Source organism: Mugil cephalus, chromosome 7 (genome assembly GCF_022458985.1).
Source record: "Mugil cephalus isolate CIBA_MC_2020 chromosome 7, CIBA_Mcephalus_1.1, whole genome shotgun sequence".
In the NCBI taxonomy this organism is placed as follows: Eukaryota; Metazoa; Chordata; class Actinopteri; order Mugiliformes; family Mugilidae; genus Mugil; species Mugil cephalus.
The window spans coordinates 21,815,769-21,837,096 of record NC_061776.1 but is presented as its reverse complement, the minus strand read 5'-3'; the positions used below and the strand labels follow the sequence as shown (position 1 = coordinate 21,837,096).

The window sequence follows — 21,328 nt, the reverse complement described above, 5'->3', positions numbered from 1 at the left end:
TAATAAAGGTCCCCCACGGCTTTCGTGATAGGTGAGTATTTATGGATCATTTATCCCCAAAAACAGTTGGTCACTCGTCAAAAAGAAACATGAAATTCGATGGCCGATCCAAATGCTAAATCAGTCATTCGGGCATATTTGGCAATCTGTTGCCTTTGTGGCAGCTACACAGTAGTAATCTATGTGCATAATCAGTCAGAGGGGTCTGCGTGTGTTCTCAATCTCAACCTTGCCTGAAATAGCGTTGTTTGTCGGCTGTCGACAAATACACGCTTCACATTTTATATGCAGTTTTAGAGCTGTGGTAGAGCAGGGTTTAGGCTTTCTGAATAATAATAAGTGGCTAAGGGCGAGATTTAGTCAAAGTGCATTCATCTTGCTGGCTTTGCTGTGGGTGACATTGCTTTCCCCTCTCCTGCTCGAGGCCTCTTTGACTCCGCCACAAACAAGCTCTCATTGAAAGCAGCCGGGGTGTCCCCTCTGACTTAAATATTACATGGTCGAGATGAAGGGAACACAGGGCAACAGTGAGGGGAAAAAAAAAAATTGATGTCAAATGATCAGGGACGGTCTCAGAGGAGGAAGGAGGTGAAGTCGTACGGGTCAGAAAGATGGAGAAGGGGAGCGGAAAACAAAAAGAGAAATAGGGCAATGGAGTGCAAGACGGAGGTAGGAAGCAAGCTAGGAAACAAGACAAACTGTGCAAGGGAGTAAAAGAGATGTAAGAGCGCAAGAAAGAGAGCAGGAGCACGAGAGCGTGAGAATGAAAGAGAGCTGTAATCTTCTGTCTCTCTACAGTGAGAAAACGAACAAGGCCGTGCTGATGGAGCTGGGGAATTTGAAAACAGAAAAGAGCCATTTCCTAGTCTTGACAGGTGTCATGTAGAATTCCACCGTGCATGATGTTGACTTTCTGACACACATACAGTATATTCAGTTGAAGTGAAAATGCCATGCTAGTTCTAACTGTGTTGTACTCATCCAGGTTTCCTTACAGCATTCCAAGTCTGGAGGGCATATTTTCTGCTGTACACAGTTCATCATCCTCCTGAGTCCTCATATGGGGACATGAAGTTTTAGGTTTTAGTTAAGCTTATTCCGCTTCATTTAAACCCGTTGTCCTCATTAGTGGATGCTTTACTGTGCCATCTAGTGGTAGCAAAGGGTCAACACACTAGTCAGTGTAAAAACATGAAAGATTCATTTTGCAGACAATCACAGGACCAAAGTGGACGAGGTAGAAAACATCATTGAAGTTTACGGTTGAAACTTATTTATTCATTCTTATTAAAATTTCTAGTTTGATCTGACTAGAAACACAAATTTAACGACTTTTATCAATAGCAAAGAGCTACAACGTCGCAAATTAGTTAAGTTTGAGGACATTGGGACTTCAGTGTTCTGTCTTTGATCAGCCATGTTCAGGTATTAAAATAAACAGTTTTATATTTTGTCACACACTGGTGACTTTATTATAATATAAATGATAACAATTCCAGTGTCCACGTGTGAGGGACTGCCCTCTGTTCAAAGATGATGCTCAGTTTTTATTCATCTTCAGGCCCTACTAATTCCAAAAGAAATTAAAAACAAGCCAAATAAAAGCTCGGGTGTCAGGAGGTCAAGGCTGAAATAATGTCATTTTAAATGAGTTGTTGAGAGATTCGTATTGTCATAAGAATAGAAAAGAGTTTTGGCTAAATTGAGCAGTTATCTGTATGCTCAATTTGCATTACAATTTACTCAACGGTAAATACTGTAATTAAGTTGCGAGGACGCCAGCATGTTAGCATACTGGCTAACATGCTCGCTAGCCAGTAGATGGCGCCAGACTGTGCTTCTAAACTTCCGAGAAAACAGAACAGTAAAGTCACAGATGATGTGTCCATGCTTAAATACCGTACATGATTGTTAATGATGATGCTAACATCGTTGTACGTGGACTAGTTGAAGGTAGCATTTCAGAGAGTGGATGCGTTGCTGGCTTCAAATGAAACTTGGGATCTTGTGGTTTTAACACGAGATATGCACAAAATTATAGTTGTTTAAGCGTTAATATTTAAGTCGTGAGATCACCACTGCAAAGCAGCTGTTGCCACCTAGAGGTCACCACAGCTAACTGTTTATCAAGCTCAGGACCGGGTGACTTAACTTGCATGGATGTGCGGACATAATTTATTCCCCAGATGTGTCATAGAATAACAAATACATCTGTACGCAACACCTTCACCATTTTTGAAAATGTCCACTTCCAAGGTTATGAAAACCACAAAAGGTTTTCTCTAAACCACAGTAAACATAACTCCAGGCAGGATAAGAACCATGGCATGGTAAAGAGTTAAAGCTGAAGAGAAGCGTTGGTTACATTCTGAGTAGTCTTTTGACACAAGGTGGCTCAATGTTGGCCTAAGACTTAGTTTATGGTTTACCAAGCAGTAAGGGAGACAAAGCTAATCCGCCATTGTGCTGTATAGCTACCAGTTGTGTTTCTCCCTCTACCCAACTAGGCTGGCTGGAGAGACTTTCACCAGACTCCTGTCAGTCACTTCAGGAAACAAATCAGCCGTTTCTTTAATGTTAAAATGTCTGTCTAATAAAGCCGTGCGGTACTTCCTGTACATGTCTGACAACACAGCGTGCAACACCATCTCAGCATCCACAGCAGGAGCAGCAGAGGATGCCAGACACCTCTCTTGAGAAACAATTAGCTGTGAACTTCAGAGGAGAACAATGATTAGCATGTTGTGCACAGATAGGGGAGGTGTGGGGGGGGGGGGCTTGAATCCCTTACAGTATTGAGACCTTACATAATCAGGCATTGAATTACATAATATTTTGTGCTCATGCCCAACTCCACATCACCCCATTCACACACACACACACACACACACACACAACTTCTCTGTTCCCTTTTGCCTTTTTGACAGGATTTTCCTTTCCTTTTACTGCAGTAACCTCATTTGGACCGATGAACCAATTAAAGGGCCCACAAACCAGAGGAAGAGCTTGCCATATGCTCTAGCTAACAGTAACTCCAGAGTGTCACAACCTGGAGCGTCAGACATACCGTAACTGTTAGAGCAGAACTAAAACTCATTACATCCATCTGTTCACCTCATCCAGACCATAAATCCTCTTGAATCCCCTTTAACTAATACTAATTTAATGTGGGTCTTACTGGGTTTTTATGATGCATACAGATAACTGCGCTACATTGCATCACACAGACCAACAAAGCACAACAATTTTTTTTTTTTTGAAAAAGTAAAAGTCATAACTCAACACAAAATAAAAGTCCCGTGTAGAAATAGGAAGGGAATAAATAAACAAGGTTCAGAAAAAATATCACAAGGACAGGAAGGTGTTGTGCTGAGACACAGTGAAGAAGTGATTAGAATAGAGGACACTATGTCGGCCAACCTCAACTCCTCAGGCAAACCAGGGACTCACAGGTCAACTTTAATCTTTACTCTGAATTAAAGCAAAGGAAAAAAGAGACTGTCTCAGTCCCGGGCAAACCCAAAGGCTTATCACATATAGCCTCAATGAACATAAAATCTTGATTAATTAATTGCAGAATGAGTCCGTCAAAGGGTGAATAAAATGTGAGGGATATGGATCTACTGCATGTCTTAATGTAATAATAAGATAAAAAATAAATAAATAAATAAAAAGTTAATAAAGAACAAAAGGGAAAATCCTTCCTCTTTTCATTTCAGATGCACATCTTTTAAAATGCATTTCTTGTTTTACTTAAAATTATAAAAGAATTATCTGTGAACTTATTTATAACCCCTTCAGCTCAATGCAAAAACAACTAGAAATATTACTGAGCTATGGCTGAATAGTAATTCTTACTATGGATATTCATCTACCAGGCTATTGTAGGTGAACATCATAATCCAACTAGTTACAGTTCAGTGCCATATATAGCAAAGTATTTTAAAACTTTTAAAATCATTTATTTGGTTTTTGGTCGACACGATGAAAAGAAGCTGAGCATCATGGTGACTTTTTTTTTTTGAAGGAAGTGTTTCTAACAGGACCTTGTTGAATATTAACTGAATACCCTATTACATATTAGTGAATGATACAAATGTATGTGTGCAGCTCTCCACTTCTCCTCAGCTCTTTGACTCTTTCGGTTCATTGTTTTGGTTTTGCATCTTGCAACTTTGTTGCTTTCTTAGTTTTCAAATGACTTTTTTTTTTCCTTCAGGCATTTGTGGAGAGAAAAATATCTGCGAATTAATGCTAATGTCCCAAGATGTTTAAATACGTAAATGTTTGCGGATATGTTTGACAAGTCTAATTTAAAAAAGTGGTATTATGTTATTGTTGTGCTTACAGTTAATTTGTGATGCATATTTAAGTGTGCGTGGAAATAAGTTTGGGAATTAGAAGTCCATTTCAGAGACATTTGTTTAAAAGTAGCTGAGGATTTTTTTTTCTACTTTGAAGTAAAGTGTGTAATGTTATTGTAGTTTTTCCACTAACAAGGCAAGACCATTTTTAACACTTACATTTTGTTTCTATCAGAGGGAATTAAAAGAAGAAATCCTACAGTTTAAGCCTTGACAGACTATGAATTGTTATTTTATGTGCAGGACAAACTACAGAGGGCTGCTGGTTTGTGGTGAGTATTTGACATGTAGCACAGAACACAAATGAATCAACTTAGAAACATCTTGCACATGCTCTCCTCTTGAATCCTGGTGATTTTTATTACTGCAAATTCAACCGTTCAGTCGTCATTACTATACGGTATATAAAAATACACATCAAAACCCATCTCTGTACTAATATCGAAGGGAAAATATCAGACAAACGTTGGACAAAAACTTCAAATAGGCTACTTCAAGAGTTTGTTCAAAATTAATTTGAGTGCAAAAGAGAATGTCTTAAAGTGTTCAGGAGCAGATAGTTGCTGAGATCAAACAGCAGTGGAGATTTTATGTCTCTTCTCAGAAGAGGTTTAGCTGGTGTCTTTTAACTTCCAAGCCTGGCTCAGTTTTTTTGCTGTAGGGGTTTAACCCCGATACAGGGCTGCGTACACATCAAGAACTACGGTAATTAACTACACTCGGATGTTAATTTTATTCAACCTCCAGACCTACTCTCAACCTATTTAGCACGCTGTCAGCATGGAGCACCAGCAGGTCACTGCTCAGGTGGGGAGCCATTGTACAGTAGAGGCTCGGGAGAAAAGTAAATAGAAAGAAAAAAATGAAGGGCAAATAAAGAGACGTGGGGGCTTTTTTCTCTTATGTACAACCCATGTAATGAGGGTCATAGTGCTGTAGGCTACTCAACCGTACAGACAGGAAGAATAATGTAATTCATGAGGGAGGGACGGGGGAGTGGTAGCGTTTCCATATCAAAGAGCGTTGGCAGCATTTTGTTTGAGAGGCACATTTTCAAATTCTACAAATTCATTATTCTCTTTTTGATTAAAATTCCAAGCGTCTGCCCGTGCCTCTATCCCAGATTGGAGTGTCGAGGGGGTAGCCAGACGAAAGGTACCACTGGGTTCGTCTCCTCGAGGCAATCGCTGACTTGGAGTGTTAAGTGCAGTGGGAATCTGCAGGGGATGAACTGTGCAAAAACTGTTCAGACAGCAAATCCCGAATGCAAAGAGGGTTCCACGTTCCTCGTGCAGCTGTGAGACGCAGCGGTGTTAGACAGAAGGCTTATGTTTTAAGCTTGATCCTTTCTGTGTCACAGCGGCAGCCCTCGTAGGCTGCTAAAGGCCTTAGCGCGTCAGCGCTCGCTCGTCGGCTTGCCAGCGAAATCGTCTATCAGATCAGACACATTAAGAAGCTAATTGTCCCCCTTGGGTTGGGCTGTTCATTATCTGAGCCAGTGCACAAAATTCAGTGGAGCAGGAGCTGAAATAGAGGCCACGGCAGGCTGACACACACAAGCACGGACAGCGGTTCGGTAAAACACAATCAGGCATCAGCACAGACAGCCTTTGGTTGTGCCGAGCTTCCAAGCTGTGCACGGTCTCAATCTGTAAACAGGAAATCCTACTGTGAAATTGCCAGCGATAGCGTTGCAATTACCGTCTACAGCTTAAAGCCCCACCCTTCCTTTTTCATGAGCACATAAACCTGCTAGCGACAATATTCTAATTCACTATTGTCTGTCTCTAGAATAATACATTTTGCAAAAGGCCCAGGTCGGATGAAATGCTCTTCCACCCTGAGGAGAGATGGTGTTTGCCGTGTGAGGTACATTGTTAATATTACACGCTGCGCATTAGCCTGTATTATCCTGCAAGGATAATTCTTTGAAAAGAGTGACACCTTCTTTTCAGGGAGAAAACAAAACTCTCTTACTTCTCTAGTGGCAGGGGGTGCCACGTTGGAGCCCATCCAAGCAGAGACGTATTGGCAGGTGAACATTTAATACCATTCACTCCTTCCCCAGTGAAACACAACAACAACAACAGACCTTGCCCACTCTGAGCTCGAACAAACAACTCTCCCCTTCACAAGCCAACGTGTGTCTTTATATCCACACACAATTGAGCCATGATGGGATTACCTATTGTGTGTACAGCTGCAGTCACAGGATTAGGGGTGACTAGGGATGATGGCGGAGAAAACACGGTTCTAACCAACTGCACCACACCAGACACCGACTCCGCAACGGCAGCTCGGAAAGCCGCTCCAAAATCTGAGATCGCACCAAGAGTATTATCAACAGATGATAACATTGTGTTTTTTTCTCCGAGAGATACGGTCTCTGAAGACGTGGCGAGAAGTAATAAATCACGTCTCAGCGTGGCATAATATGTTGGACGCGTTCCTGAATGTCTGAACAGCCGAGTTTTGGGACACGAGGGAGAAGACAACGAGGTTCCTCATCACAACCTGCCAGCCGTCTCCTCTCTGTTGTTCGTACCTTTGTGACAACAATCACTTATTTGTGACTGTGGGTGTATGTACGCCCCGCATACGCGCGCAGAGGAGGCGAGCAGCGACTGTCAGAAGTGACACGCGATGACTGGGTTTGCAAGACACGCCATTATCACGACTCTCGCACCTCAGGCAAGAATGCGAGTGAGCCGTGATAACAGGGCGCACCTCGTGTCGGTGCCCGCCTTGTGAGACAGAGCTGCGCATCTCTGCCAGCAGATGGGCCCCCATACCGGCGCGGCAGAGCAGCCGGGCGTCATGGGAACAATCAACTAGCAGTGCTGTTATTACACCTCACTACAAAGTGGTAATTTACTGTAATTCTAGTCAGTGTCACAACAGCGCTGATGTGCATTTCAAACGCTGTCATGCTTTTCGCAGAGGCCGCCGCCAGCGGCTCCGCGACCGAGGAGACACCGTGTTTTTTGGGCGACGCGCTCTTATGAAACCCACCCCTCCTCCTTCGACCCCTGTGCACTGGAGCCCCGCTGAGAGGCAGAGATGTCAAATGCGGTTGGCGATCAGCAGGGACAGCGTCCAGACGTCCCGTGCCAGCGCAAAACTGTTATTGGTGTGTGTTTGCGCGTCTGCATGCTCTCTGGAGAGTGAAGGAGGCGCCAAGGGAGACACAGTGACTCACACCGTCGGGAAGAGGGGGGGTGGGGGGCGGATTCAGAGCCACTCATCATGGCACATCATCTCGCTCCCTCGTTACAGCCGATGCCACCCACACCACTAAGAGCATGCTCACGCCAAGTTCACACACACACGACAGAATATGAAAGAAGTAGCCTCTACATCAGTGTGTCAAAGAAGCTTATCCGTAATGGGCAAAGCAGGCACGAGCAGTGAATCAAGCACTTATCCAGAGCAGCCATCCTGTATAATACAGTACTCACAGTGAGAGCAGACATTGAGAAAAAAGCGGTTAAAAGCTTGTGCAAATTATCACGTTTCAGTGTCTACATCCTGGTGCAGGCTTTCCCTCGGTAACGGGTCACAGCGTGCCGCATTCTACGATCAGGGTTTCACAGATTGAATAGAAAATGCATCCGGCTTTGATAGGGTCAGTCACTTATTTGCCCATGCGCGAGGTGTTATGAGCATACTCCTGTAGAACTCGTGTCAAAACTGTAGTAACACGTGCTGGAGGATGTAACCATACTTATTTTTTTTCCCCCCCAAACATCTAACTTGTCTGCATTACAGCAGCAGAGTGATACAGCTAACCCTCCACACAGATTAAAAAAAAAAAGAAGAAGAAGAAGAAGAAAAAAGCTTTGGCGTGCAATTACTAAATTAGTCGAGAAATTAATTTCAACCCAGTGAACTGACACAGAAATGCACTGAACTGCTAATCTGGGAGCAGGAGGGCTAAAAATCCTCTGGAATTTAAAGTTTAATGGATTAATGATGTCAAGCCTCTCAAGTGGATAGAACTGTAGCACTAAGTAACTCTGGAGGAATTAAATTGCTTATGGGTTATGTCAGAAGGAGTCTACCAGTGCAGGAGCAGCTTCCTCGTGGAGCAAACCCACTTCTGCTGATGGCAACCTAAATTACCCATGATGCATGATTGCTATTATAGTATTGTATTTCCTTTGCTTTCCCTTCCACGCTGGGTTTGTGAATGGCCCGATGAGTCAGTGCAGCGAGCTTTTCTCTAAGCATGACGTGGCTGTTGTTTTTGAAAAGCCCACACAGTAACACAGCATCATGTAAGGCGCATATAATACCGCTGATCACTCCGTCAAAGAGCGTTGATTAGTCATAGCCAAGAGCCAGAACCCAACATAAGTCATAGGCCTATTTCTGATTGGCTCCAACACAAGAAGAATAACTGTTTTAATGAACTCGGTCCCAAAGGCACAAGAGTGAAATAATCACTTTGGCGGGAGGAAGTTTATTAGACAACCCATGTTACTGCCTGCAAGCACAGTTCACATGTAAACGTCACCATAAATGTGTCAGGGTGAAAACTACTACACAAGAGCTGAATGCTGGAGGAAAAGTTGACCTAACAGACTCAGGTCTCTGTGGGAGCCGATATGTGGACACATGCGACCTCAGACACACGACACAAACGCACTTATACATGCAGTCACATGCACGAGACATGAGACCATGTGGTCCATGAGTAAATGTGACTCCAGGGACTAAATGAAGGGTTGTCAAATGACACAGATTTGGACTCATGCAAGCAAGACTTTGATTAGATGTAGAACTAAATGGAAAATTGGAAGATTGCAGAAGGCAGGATGCTTCTTTAAAAAAACACAAACAACAAAAAAAACGTGAATGGTTAAATAGATTTGAAAATGTGACTTTTTTATCCATTTTTGATAAGTAAAATTTGTGTTAAGAACAACAGAAAAACAGTTACATATGCATTGCCAGAAAACAAATCAGTCCAAGAAAAGAGAAAAAAGACAGAGACAGACAAACTGGGACACACAAACTGGGCAAATTTTGCAATGGCAATTACACACCTCCCATAGAGGCACCATACAGTGCACCACCACAGCCCATTAAATGATATATGTTACCAGGTAAGAGCCTCCCTTAAGGTTGGTTTATACTCCCGCAGTAGTTCTACACAGAGCCTACACCAAACCCTACGTAGACTGCATTTATTCTTGTATGCTGGTGTGTCTGCATTATTATATAATTACCTTACCCTACACCCTACACCATAGATACACTAATGTTGGCTATAACGTGGAGTTACACAGTTCTAGTAATGTTGTTTGTTGTGAGTTGATGCCCCACATTTAAGTGTTGCTCATCCTTTGTTGTCAAAGTACTCTGACATGTCAAGCTGATATTAATATTTTTTAAAATAAATGCATGATCAAACAGAACTGAGCAAATGCATTTTTTATGCATTTCTCTTGGGGGCCTGGGGAACCCTCTAATTTTAGGGTCGCCCACTGTGCAAAGTGCATTCAAGACTGAAGGAAATGTCACTTGTATTTGATTTTTAATGAAAGCACAGGAGAAGACTTACAGACTAGTGTTAAAACAAATGGATAAGAGGAACAGTAAAACCAATAGGTCACAAATGTGTGCCAACTAGTTACCGAGCAACATCTGGACCAAGGTGGTGCACCCACAGGGCTGTGTCGCTAACGCGGTTACAATCACCCTGCTCAAATTAGAATACAACAATTACGTGAAAATGAAATCAAAATGATCGTAATGAACAAAGGGGAAAGCAGCACTGCGGAGTTTTTTCTTTCTTTCTGTTTATCTCACACAAGGACTCAGAGCTGCCGTGTAATTTAATAAAAGAATACATGTGGCTGTGTTTGCCCATTAGAAAAACCTGCAGGGATGTATTTTACTCTACCATCCACTTGTTGTAGCCTCAAACTAAATAATCATCCTTCATTATACTACGCATGAGCCAATACAAAACTAGTGGATATGAACCCGACTAACAACATCCTCCTTGCGTAACCCAAAAGCAGAGAGGGAGAGAGCTCATTAAGACGGTCTCAGAGAGCACTGTGGGGCTGTCTTTCACACTGGATACATATCAATTAAGGTATTTTTTATCCAGGTTGCTGCTCCTTAAATTATTTCAATCTTCTTTGTAACTAGTAAAGAGAAGCATTATTATATTTGGCACATCTTGTGATCTACAAATGTTTGCTCCTGGCATGTTAACATTAATATCTCTCCATTGCGGGAAAGATTTGGGTTTGTTCTACGGACTATCACTGATATGGGAAATTACCAGTGTGGATGTGAAGTAATTCAAGGTGACTTCCTGGGCAAGTTGGAATGGTTTCAAATAAATGGAGCTATAGATAAAAAAAAAAAAAAAAAAAAAAAAAAAGGAGGACAGTGCCAAGTTTTTGATGGTGGAACATTAAGGGAGGCTTCCTTTATTTAATGCTGCAGTAACACACATTTTTATTTTAACAATAGGATGAAATGGCTTTTGCTGAAAGTGGTGAACTTGCAAAAAATCATCACAGCTCTCAGATCCCCTCAGGCCTAAACTAGTATTTTAGAGTTTTTCAGCTCATTGTTTTGACCTTGTCACTTGCAAATGTATTGTTTTACCTCAAACTTCTACTCGCATCAGTGCTATTTTCAGCAGTTCTCTGCTACTCAAAGCTCTGATAAACCTGCTGTACCAGCTAGCAACCACTGGCTGATAAACAAAGACAGCCAATACCAAGTACACACAGTAGACCATGACCATCTGTAGCTACAGCTACTACAACACACCAGAATGGTAAAAACACATTTATATTCATCAACTGAACTCAAATCGTCCCCAAAACTGGATGTGTAATAGGAGAGTGGGCAAAAACTGCAGTTCCTTGAATGGCCACTTGAGGCTAGCGCCAACACCGAGTCAATGCCCATACACTACATTAAAATGACTACCTTTACAGCAGATGTAAACATGGACATAACTTGGCACAAAGAAAAGTTTTGTATCATCTGTGTCCCCATCAGAGGGATTCATTTTTAAATAACTCACCTAATTAAATGATATCAAGGCTCATAACTATGCACATACCAGGTGGGTTCTTTTCTGCTCTTCCGGAAATCAGTGTCTGGAGTCAAGAAGGGCGTCTCCATTTGTATAGTCCTTTGTTCCAGAGCCTACGAAAGTAAGGAAATAAAAATCAGAATCAGCTTTATTGGCCAAGTATGTGTGCACATACAATGAATTTGACTCTGGTAATTTTGCCCGGCGGTACAAGAAAAGCACTTAAATAAGCATAAAAATAAAAGCGTAAGGATATAGAAAAACTGTACATCATAAATTAGACTTTCAGAATAAAATAATAATAGAAGCAGATGTGTATTATGAATTTGAAAGAAAAAGAACACATGTCTTTGGAGCCGGATGTTCCTTTTCTTTCAAGTTCATCGTACACATCTGTGCACATCAGTAGAACTTCAGCCTTTTGGTTCTCAGTATCCAAGTCCACCATGTGTGCACTAAAACACAAAAACTCCTCTAAATCGTTGCTAAATGTAACCAGAAATCTTCGTCAACATTGCCTTAATGTGAATTTGCATGTATCTTTGTGAACTGTGTAAAAACAGCTTCAATCCGTTACTGTAACAGAAGTAGCTTCCCTCTCTTTAAATCCTTCATTTTTCTTCAATGTTTAAGCACACTGTAATGAGTCCAAAGTTGATGTTAATTCGGTATGATTAGACAGTGAAATCTCATTAAAAGCTACTCCGCTCTTCTCATTATGTATCAGCCAGCGCATCTCTGCCCCTGGTTTAGTTGGACCAAAATAAACCTTTATGAAATTCCAAAAAGGACAGACCAAACACAACCTTGCTCCGGGGGGAGAGAGACGCACGGCCGACCTGGTCCTTCTAATTCCTGTTGCATGCTTTTCTCACCTGGCAAGTGTCTCCCCAGGGTAGGTGACGGGGGTCATGAGCAGAGGATGGTGGGCCTGATTTGAAAACCAGAGGGCTCGGAGGCAAACTATGACAACCAGCCCCATCATCCTCATCCTCATCATCGTCATAATCATCGCATCTTCATCTGCAGGACCCCCCCACAGTGTAGCCATGGTGACAATCAGAGCGAGATGGGGCCGCTAGCCCTCAAGGCTGGTGTGGTGTCAGTGCTGTGTGCGCGGCTACGTGGAGAAAAGGGCTCTGATGCAGGGAATTCATAAGACAGCGTCCCTCTTATCTAACACCTTGTATGTATTCTTCCCCTATGACTCACAGCTGATCTTCTCTGCCATCAGCAGTCTGAGTTGTTGTAGCCATCCTGGAAAGAGTTTTTGCGTAGGAAGGCATTGTCTGTGCTTTTAGACCCTCAACAAGTGAGGAACATAGCAGAAACACCATGTATCTCCATGTCCTATATAAACCGCATTTACTCTTGAGTTTCCCCTGGTCGCGTTAAATACATTTGGGCTGTTTGAAACGCCATGAATCACAATTACACAGGCAGTGGCAAAAGAGAGAGGTTTTAATTTAGATACTAATTTGCACATTACGGAGATACATGAGACCACGCAACCGTCGCATACATCACTGTGCGTTTGCTCGGCTACAGCGTAGACTCAAAAATGATAATTGAATCATCAAATGATGCAAAGAAAACAAAACCAAATAAACATTTGAGCTTCACTAAATGTGGCATTCAGTACAGGGTTATTATATAACGGCTTGTGTTTCCCCCCCATTCTTCTTTCAGCGATAATTTATCATCGCTCTGATTTTCGAACGATCGTGGTAATGTGATCCGTGATGCTGCCGGCCTGGTCGCAGTACTCGCCGTCATCACGTTAGCAGATGTGACACGAGCTTAAGCAGATGTGACAAATTTTAGTAAACCTGAAAAAGAAGTGTGTCTTATCATCTTGTGGTGATGCGTTTATTTCTAATAGGTTTGTCTTTTATTGGATATTTGACACATTAAAGCTGGTGTGTTCTGTCCAGGCTTGAAGGCTACGACATGAAAAGGAGACCAGACATCAGAGATACAAAAGTAAATGATTCACTTCAGTAGATGACAATAAAACAGCAGAGAGCAGTGACTTCCTCATCTTTATAGTGTTATACTGTAAGCGAGACAGCGTCAACCTACAAGACATCTTCAGTGGGAGACCGTGATGTGTAACGACAGGTTGATATACAGTGATCAGGCATAACATTATGACCGCCTTCATAATATTTTGCAGATTTCTGTGCCTCCAAAACAATTGGGATTCATCAGATAAAGGACTTCTGAGAGTGTACCAGGGATGGCTGCTGCCATAAAGGAGTGTCATTGCTATGGGTTGGGTGTGCCTGGTCTGGTCTAGGTGGGTGGTACATTCTTAATACCAGCTATACCAAGTTTCCCAGCAGAACATTGAACACAAGATCACAAGATGGTCAGGGTGATTGACTACTCCTGTCAGTGGTTTTAATGTTGTGGCCTGAACAGTGCATACAGTCAATGGGCTTTCCAAACAATCCCGTTGGGGGTGTCAGCAAGCGCCTCAGTAACAATCGATCAATGTCTGGTACAACGTAGCCAGCGACACCGAGCGAGTCCTCCGACCGTGCCTTTCATCCAAGCCTTCTCAGGTGTGGCTTGTTAAGGCAATCAAGCCCCTACAGTAGAGGGCCTACACCAACCAGACGCTTGCGCTGTCACTGCAAGGCCACACGAGGTGTCAGATGAAGGGACTGAGCACGTGCGTGTGAAGCACGTGCACCTCTTAAAGGGAACTGTACACAGCAATGTAATGCCGTCCCTTCGCTTTATTTATTATTCGCCCGTTACAAAGCATAAAAAATGGTTCTGCAGCAAATTGTAAAAACAGACTAACAGATAAAGTGAGGGATCTGATTATCTGTTAGTCTAATATAATTAGTTACGTTCCGCTGGGTCGTACAGCCTATGGGACACAGTTTTTTGTTTGTTTGTCTGTTTGTTTGTTTTTTCCCCAAAAAAAACTGAAGCTCTCTCCAGGAGTTGTGTTTGAGCAAATGCTACATGCAATATGTCGTTGGAAAGCTAACTTTCTTCTTCATTGATATAAGCCATTATAGGATTCAACCAACACAATTTGTTTTAAAACAATAAAAACGAGAAACAAGCATAAACTCACCGGAAAAGCCTCATATTAGTCCAACAATCAATATTCCCCAGGTTAAAACGACCTTTTTGTATTGATAAAGGTCCAAACTATCCATTTCAGTCGTATTTTCAGTCCAAAAACTACTTTCAGTTCAATAATAATCCATGAAGAACTGTTTCAATGTCTTGGACGAAGAAAGACCTAGGTCGCAATATTCTATTGTATGAAAAACTACTTTTATTTTACCGGTGTTTGTTGGCCCCTGAACTGTGACCTTTTGATTGACACCTGATTAAACCAATTTAGAGCTACTTTGTCCTGTCAACAGCCTTTAGAGTCAGCGCTGGACATAAGCCCCTCCTCCTTTCTTTCAATTGTACACTAAGCCAATTGCGGCCAATTTACCGGGTGATTGGCGTTTCGTGTAGCTAATGAGCTGCTATAAACAACGGTATACTTCGGAAAAGTTTGGTTTCCTCGTAGACTGACTAGTCCATATGGAATCTGGACGTTTGTGGATAATTTTCAACGAGAAACAATGCAAAACATGTGATTTTACTTCACTAACTCTGTATCAGTTACTCTGATAGTGAATCTGGCTATAAAATACAATTCCCTTGAGTGTCACCTTTCAGTGGAGCCCAAGGCATGGCCTTTTTATTCAAAATGTGTGTGAAGTAGGTAAGGTAAGACTTTAGGAGGATTCAACCAACACAACCAGCACATTTTTTATTTTATTTTCAAAAAAAAACAAAAACAACTTCTTATTTTATTATTATTATTATTATTATTATTATTATTATTATTATTATTATTTACCTGTGTGCCCACTCTGATTCCCCAAGAACAATACCACTTAGAGTGATTCTGACTTTTGTGATAAAAACTTCCTAGCTTTCAAAAGAGACCAGGACCATGCACGAGCTCCAAACCGTTCGTGAACAGCATTCAGTTTACTTCGGGTATGTCCTGAATAGGCGTTTTCTCCAAAAAGGTCGGAATACTAAACGGTTGATGCTAGATGTTATCGGTAACAAGCTACACAAACTGTGGGAACAAAAGAGTCGTTGATGTATTACTTTACTAGACAACTTACAGAGACTACATAAAGTTTTTCTAGTTTCGGCATGAACACCACTTCTCCACCCTTAGGTTTCTATTGCACCACCACAAGATGCCTAAGCCTTTTCTGCCTCACTAGTGTAGAGTGGAAATAAATGGTCTTTTTTTGTCTGTGCTCTTCTTTTTTTTTTTTTTTAAACTATTGATTTTAAAAACTAAACCATTACCCAGACCTTAGAGTCAGGGAAACATGTGCTATATTCTTATGCTTTAATTAAGTATCCAGTTCTGGTGAATGAATTATGAAAGCGGTTACCATCGTAGCTCAATTCCATGCTATAGGTAACATAGCAGTTAGCTAGATGACAGTGGATGTGTCAATAATTTATGTCCACTTCACTATGTACAATTCTCCTCTACCTTTCCGCAGATTGTGGACAAAATGAGAATGAAGATGAGCATGATTACTCGTTTTAAAAGTCTGGAGACAGACTGGCTACAGTCAGAGGAACACACCGGGTAAGGTCACCTTTGGCATCGGGGTTGTGACTCATTCATCAGCGAGGGAAAGGTTAGGCTACATGCTTCTGTGAAAGTGCACGTCATGCATGATCATTCTTTACTCCAGGCTGAATGGTGTGCACCCCATCCCGTATTTAGTCAACATGTCACATCTCATCCGAGTGCGAGAGTGTCTCAGCTGTGTCTCACCCACATGAGCTTCGCGTGAGAACACAGCCTGACCCGGTGAACGTTCGCTCAATATTGTATGTCCACGTCTTTCCACATGAGTGCAGGGTTTTTTTTTTTTATTTTATATTTATTTATTTATTTTTTTGAGTGTGTATGTGAAAAAATACCCATTATTACCCCTCACACACCTCAGGCTTCTGTGTCAGAGGAGCCGTGATCTCAGGCAGCACCTCGTGTTCCAGGCAGCTGCAAATCTCGGATGACAGAGAGGCACAGAGGAAATAAGTCCATGAAACATTAAGCAGAAGTTGCCCTGGAGGAAACGGTTATTCATATACATGCAACCAAAGACTTATCAAATGTGGCACGTCTGCTGCGGCTTTTTGAACGGCCACCTCGAGCCCGTGCACCAGGTTTAATCACGAGCGCGTGGAAATGGGGACTACAGTTGACAGTGGGCTTACCGAGGGTAAGGCATGGCCGAATTGATTTCAAGTGGCTGCCAACGCCTTATCGGCTTCTTGCTAAGCACCCTGCTAAACGGCCTTGTCAGAACACCATTGTAGAAAGACCGTGAAGAAGATTTAACTGCTCCAAAGTCAGAACAACAAGTGAGTTTATCACGTACAAGCAAAAAAAAAGAAAAAAGAAAGAAAGAAAAGAAAACGGGGGGCTGCGGAGAGATAACGAGAGGTGCAATTTAGCGAAAACGAAAGAAATGAGGAAGAGGTGGTGGGAGGGGATGGTGAGAATCTTTGACAGAAATTGTAAATCCCTGTTTAATGCCGCAGCCTCCTATGGTATCCGCTGAACATCAAAGAGCTCCTCTCTACTCCTCTCTCACAAAAATCTAAGAAAGCAAAGCACTCAGAGGATTATTCTCCTCCAATCGCATACACTCACTCTTACGGGATCCTCCGCTCCTCGCTAACAGACCCCCTCCCACACAGAGAATGAGGGAGAGAGGGGAGGGGAGGGGGGGCGCACGGTGGGTGAGAAGGAGGAGGAGCAGCAGGAGAAAAATTATAGCTGCAGATGTGAGTCAGTGAATGCTAAGATGTAAGAATATGTGGAGGAACAGTGAATTCTAAGGGAGACCAGGTAATGGAAAGTATGTGAAGTGGCACTTAAAAAGCCTCACACCTACACACAAGTGGGTGTAACGCGTCCCTTAGATGATGGCCGGCTCAGTCTCACGACATAAAGCGCACTCACGTTAGACTTCGCCATGAATTTCTGTTTATGTCACATCAAAAACTGCACAATTTCACAACTTGAAATTGTGAGTATGTGTCTGCGATTGTTCACACTGGTGAACAAAACCACAAGTTGTCTGATCGAATTCCAGTCAGTGCTTACACCTCAGGTTAACATGCATTTCTCTCCCCCAGCCACACACAAACAGCATATTAGTGCGTGAGTTATTTTCTCATTTGGGCTGTTTCACAGCTACATTTAACCACTGTGTGATTTTCTTTCACACAGTTGATTTTAGTCTCAGAGCCCAAAACGAGATAAGGCTTCAACGGAGATTATTTTTCTCTATAACGACTGAGGAACTGACTCAATCCACACGGACGCTTTACAAATGACTAAAACCTGGCACTGACTACACTGTAGCTCATTTCCTCCTTCACGACAACTGTAAAAGTGGGTGAATATAAAACACCTTGTCAGAGGAGCGACAAAAAAAGTTGACGTCACTTTCTATCAGAAGCTGGAATTGTTTGTCTCACTGCTTGGGGTGAGGGGTCCTGGTGTCCATCTGTAGTATTCGGTCCATGGTGTGAACACGTGCAATTAATGGCTGGAGGAAATAAGAGAACAATAACAACAGAGTAATAACAGGATGAACTGGAGTTCAATCAGAAGTTAAAGACTGACAACGGTTGTGTGGCAGGGGTCTTCAACGTGTTTCGGCCCGAGGTCCCAAAACTGATGGAGAGATTAAGTAGGGCCCCCCTACCTACTATATATGTAATATATTAAACTAGTGCTATTTATAAATATACATTATTATTATCATTTTGCATTCAGTATTAAACTATTCAAATAATACACCGGTTCAAATACTCACCCATTTTCAAATGTGCAACAGTAGGGTGGCTGTGCAACATAAACATACATATATCTGTATATATATAATATTGCAGAGTGCTTCTGGATTTCACCTGGGGACTCAACAAGCTGGTTGGCTCAATAGTGATAGGGGCGGGGCCTACTGGGTCCAGGAAGCTTAGATTGACAGGTGGCGCTGTGTGAAATGGTGTGCCGAAAGAGTAAAGGGCTGAATTCATGTTAATGTGTATTTTAAAAAAAAAAAAAAATATGGGGAAATTATATATATATGTATATATGTGTATATATGTGTATATATATATATATATGTATATATGTGTGTATATATATATATATATATATATATATATATATATATATATATATATATATATATATATATGTATATATATATATATATATATATATATATATATATGTGTGTGTGTGTGTGTGTGTGTAAATAAAATGTCTAATCAACCACAGATACAACCCCCCCTACAGTTCCTCTGCGGACCCCCTGAAGGTCGCAGACCCCCTGCTGAACACCTATGTTGTATGATGTTGTATGGTACTGCTTGTGACCAGTCGACCCACCATCATTAAAAATGGTGGAACACTTCTGAAATTTTAAATTATTTCGCTATTAGTGTGGAAATGATTTCAGCAACCAGGAGGACTTGATTTCTTCCAGCAGTAAGCGCCGAGCAGACACCTGTGCGCCGGAATAAAAGCACACTGTGCACATACATCAGCAAACTGAGAACACTCCTTCCATAATAGACTTGGGATAAAAACATAGTGCTGGGAAAAGAGGATTGCAGCCCTGCATTTACAGATAATCTTTGGGACGAGGCAGGGCAAAGAGAGAACTAGGAATTTTGTTAGCAGAATGAAGGAGAGAGAAAAAGAGCATCAGGCACGCTTATCTCTGAAAGGCTCCTGCTACCCAACCAGGTCAGATGAATAAAGAGGTTTTAACCTAATTTCTCACAGCCACCACTGCTCTGACCGTGCCCGAGCGCAGCCAGCAAAGCACATAATCCAGTTTTTCGACTTGAAAACACAGCTGGAGCCATATGCGGAATGCTTTTTGGCTGTGGCTTCACATCAAAAGATCCACATTTTCAGAATCAAATCACAGTACAGTACAAGTAGAGTTGAGGAGAAAACACAAGAAGAAGGAAGGTAGTTTCACTGGCTTTGTAGTGGGAGAAGCAAACGAGCTGGCATGGTGGAGCCCACGGACTAATTTACTTCCATCCTGAGTGATGACTCATCACATGGAAGATGATGGCCACGGTGGAGCTAAAATAATGCAGTCGGTTTAATCAAAGACTACACTGCCCCCTGCTGGACAAGGCAGATTATTGCTTATGTAAGGTAGGTCACTGTGATGCAGTCTCCTATTACGGTTTCAATACGTTTAGGAAGTTGTTGCATTTTTTAATCAACACCACTGCCTTATACCTGAATAACCTGAGTAGTGTACATGTGCACCTGTGTCCATGAGTGTGTTTTTATTTAGCTCTATTGAGTTGTAGTAACAGACAACTGGGACTCCGGCGTCCCCCACGACCCTAGTGTGGAGAAGCTTTTAGAAGAGAGTTGTAGTAAGATTAATTTAGAGTGCGTTTGGGCACCCTTTAGCAAAAAGATCTGAGCTGTATTTTGAAAGATATGAAATTAAGCAGTCCAACATTTTCAGGCCTGGTGCTGATCCCAAATGTGACATTAGAATTCAGATTCTTAAGGCTGTCATTATGTGCAAAGGTTTGGGGACAAAGATATTTAAAAATTAACATGTTATTTATGATTTTGTCGATTTGTGCAATTGCATTTTGGAAAATGGCTGAAATTCCTGCCCCTTTCCTTCCATTTGGATGCGACCACCCTCCAATTAAAGCTGAGAATCTGCACTTTAAGCTCACATTCACTGCACACGTGAATATAATTTGACAGTGAAAATAACAAAGTATATGTTGGTGTTGAAACATGTAAACTGTACCTGCATGTGTGTGTGTGTGTGTGGTGCCTTCTCTCAGCTCCATTAACTGCATCTAGAGTTTCATCTGTAAAGCATTATCGCCTTTTTAAAGGTTGCAGTGATTCACTGATGTGGAGAATCAGTGCAAAATCACCCAGCCAAACACATAAAAGATGTCTAAATGTCAGCGCCACATTAAATAAGTCACGCCACCTCCTGCGACCCGACATAAAACACCTGCCTATTCTTAATACTGTCGACCTTGTCGTGTCCTGTGTTAGCACCACACCTCCTACTGTAATCAGCCACGACGCTCCTATCGCTGTAAATTAAAGCTAATGGACGTGGCATTTAACTATACACAGAACTGTAAAAGCACACATGCAAACGATGTCAACAATCACAAGTTGTTAAGAGTTACGTTTTGATGGGACATTCTGTCAGTGAGTTATTCTCCTCCAGCCCTCAGGGCTTAGGCTGAGCATCAGAGCATCACTACTCACTACTACACAAAAAGGAACTCATTGACCTACTCAAAGTGCTTCAGTGAAGTGGACGCTTCCATCTCTGAGGAGCTCGGAGCTCAAATCCATCCCGGCCATTAATTTTCATTTTCTCTTAATAACACATGCAGCCCCACTTCGATTGCGAATTAAGCTCGATCCTAATGTAGCAAATGGAGGGGCGGGCATAAACTTCACTGTTCCAGGAGTTTAACTTTACACCAAACAATAACACTTCAGACTAGTCCACAGTGAATGCAGTGAATTAGGGGGAAAGACTAGCATTACATAGCTAGGACACACCTGAACACTGAGGGAAGAAGCAGAAATTCTTTTTACACGTCACATTCATAGGTAATTTCTTTGGTTCAATCCTTCATTCACGGTGAGACATTATATCTGTATTTTTTACACTCTAATGGAAAATATCCAACTTTTTGTCATTAGGTGTGTTCTTTAGACCCCAAATTAATGTTACTAAATATTTAAATGCTCTTATTTTGAAAGTCAAATTGACTCCAGCTAACG

The 21,328-nt window shown here is 41.9% G+C and overlaps 1 long non-coding RNA gene across 1 annotated transcript in view; it reads right to left on the bottom strand.

The window, feature by feature from the left end:
- The window catches only part of LOC125011215, a 28,819-nt gene extending 14,123 nt beyond the window's left edge, over window positions 1-14,696 (bottom strand). The window contains exons 1-2 of the long non-coding RNA XR_007113145.1: window positions 14,528-14,696; window positions 11,461-11,546 (exon numbers count right to left, since the gene is read on the bottom strand). This is a non-coding gene — a long non-coding RNA (uncharacterized LOC125011215). The remainder of the gene's footprint in view (window positions 1-11,460; window positions 11,547-14,527) is intronic.
- Window positions 14,697-21,328: the final 6,632 nt, after the last annotated feature.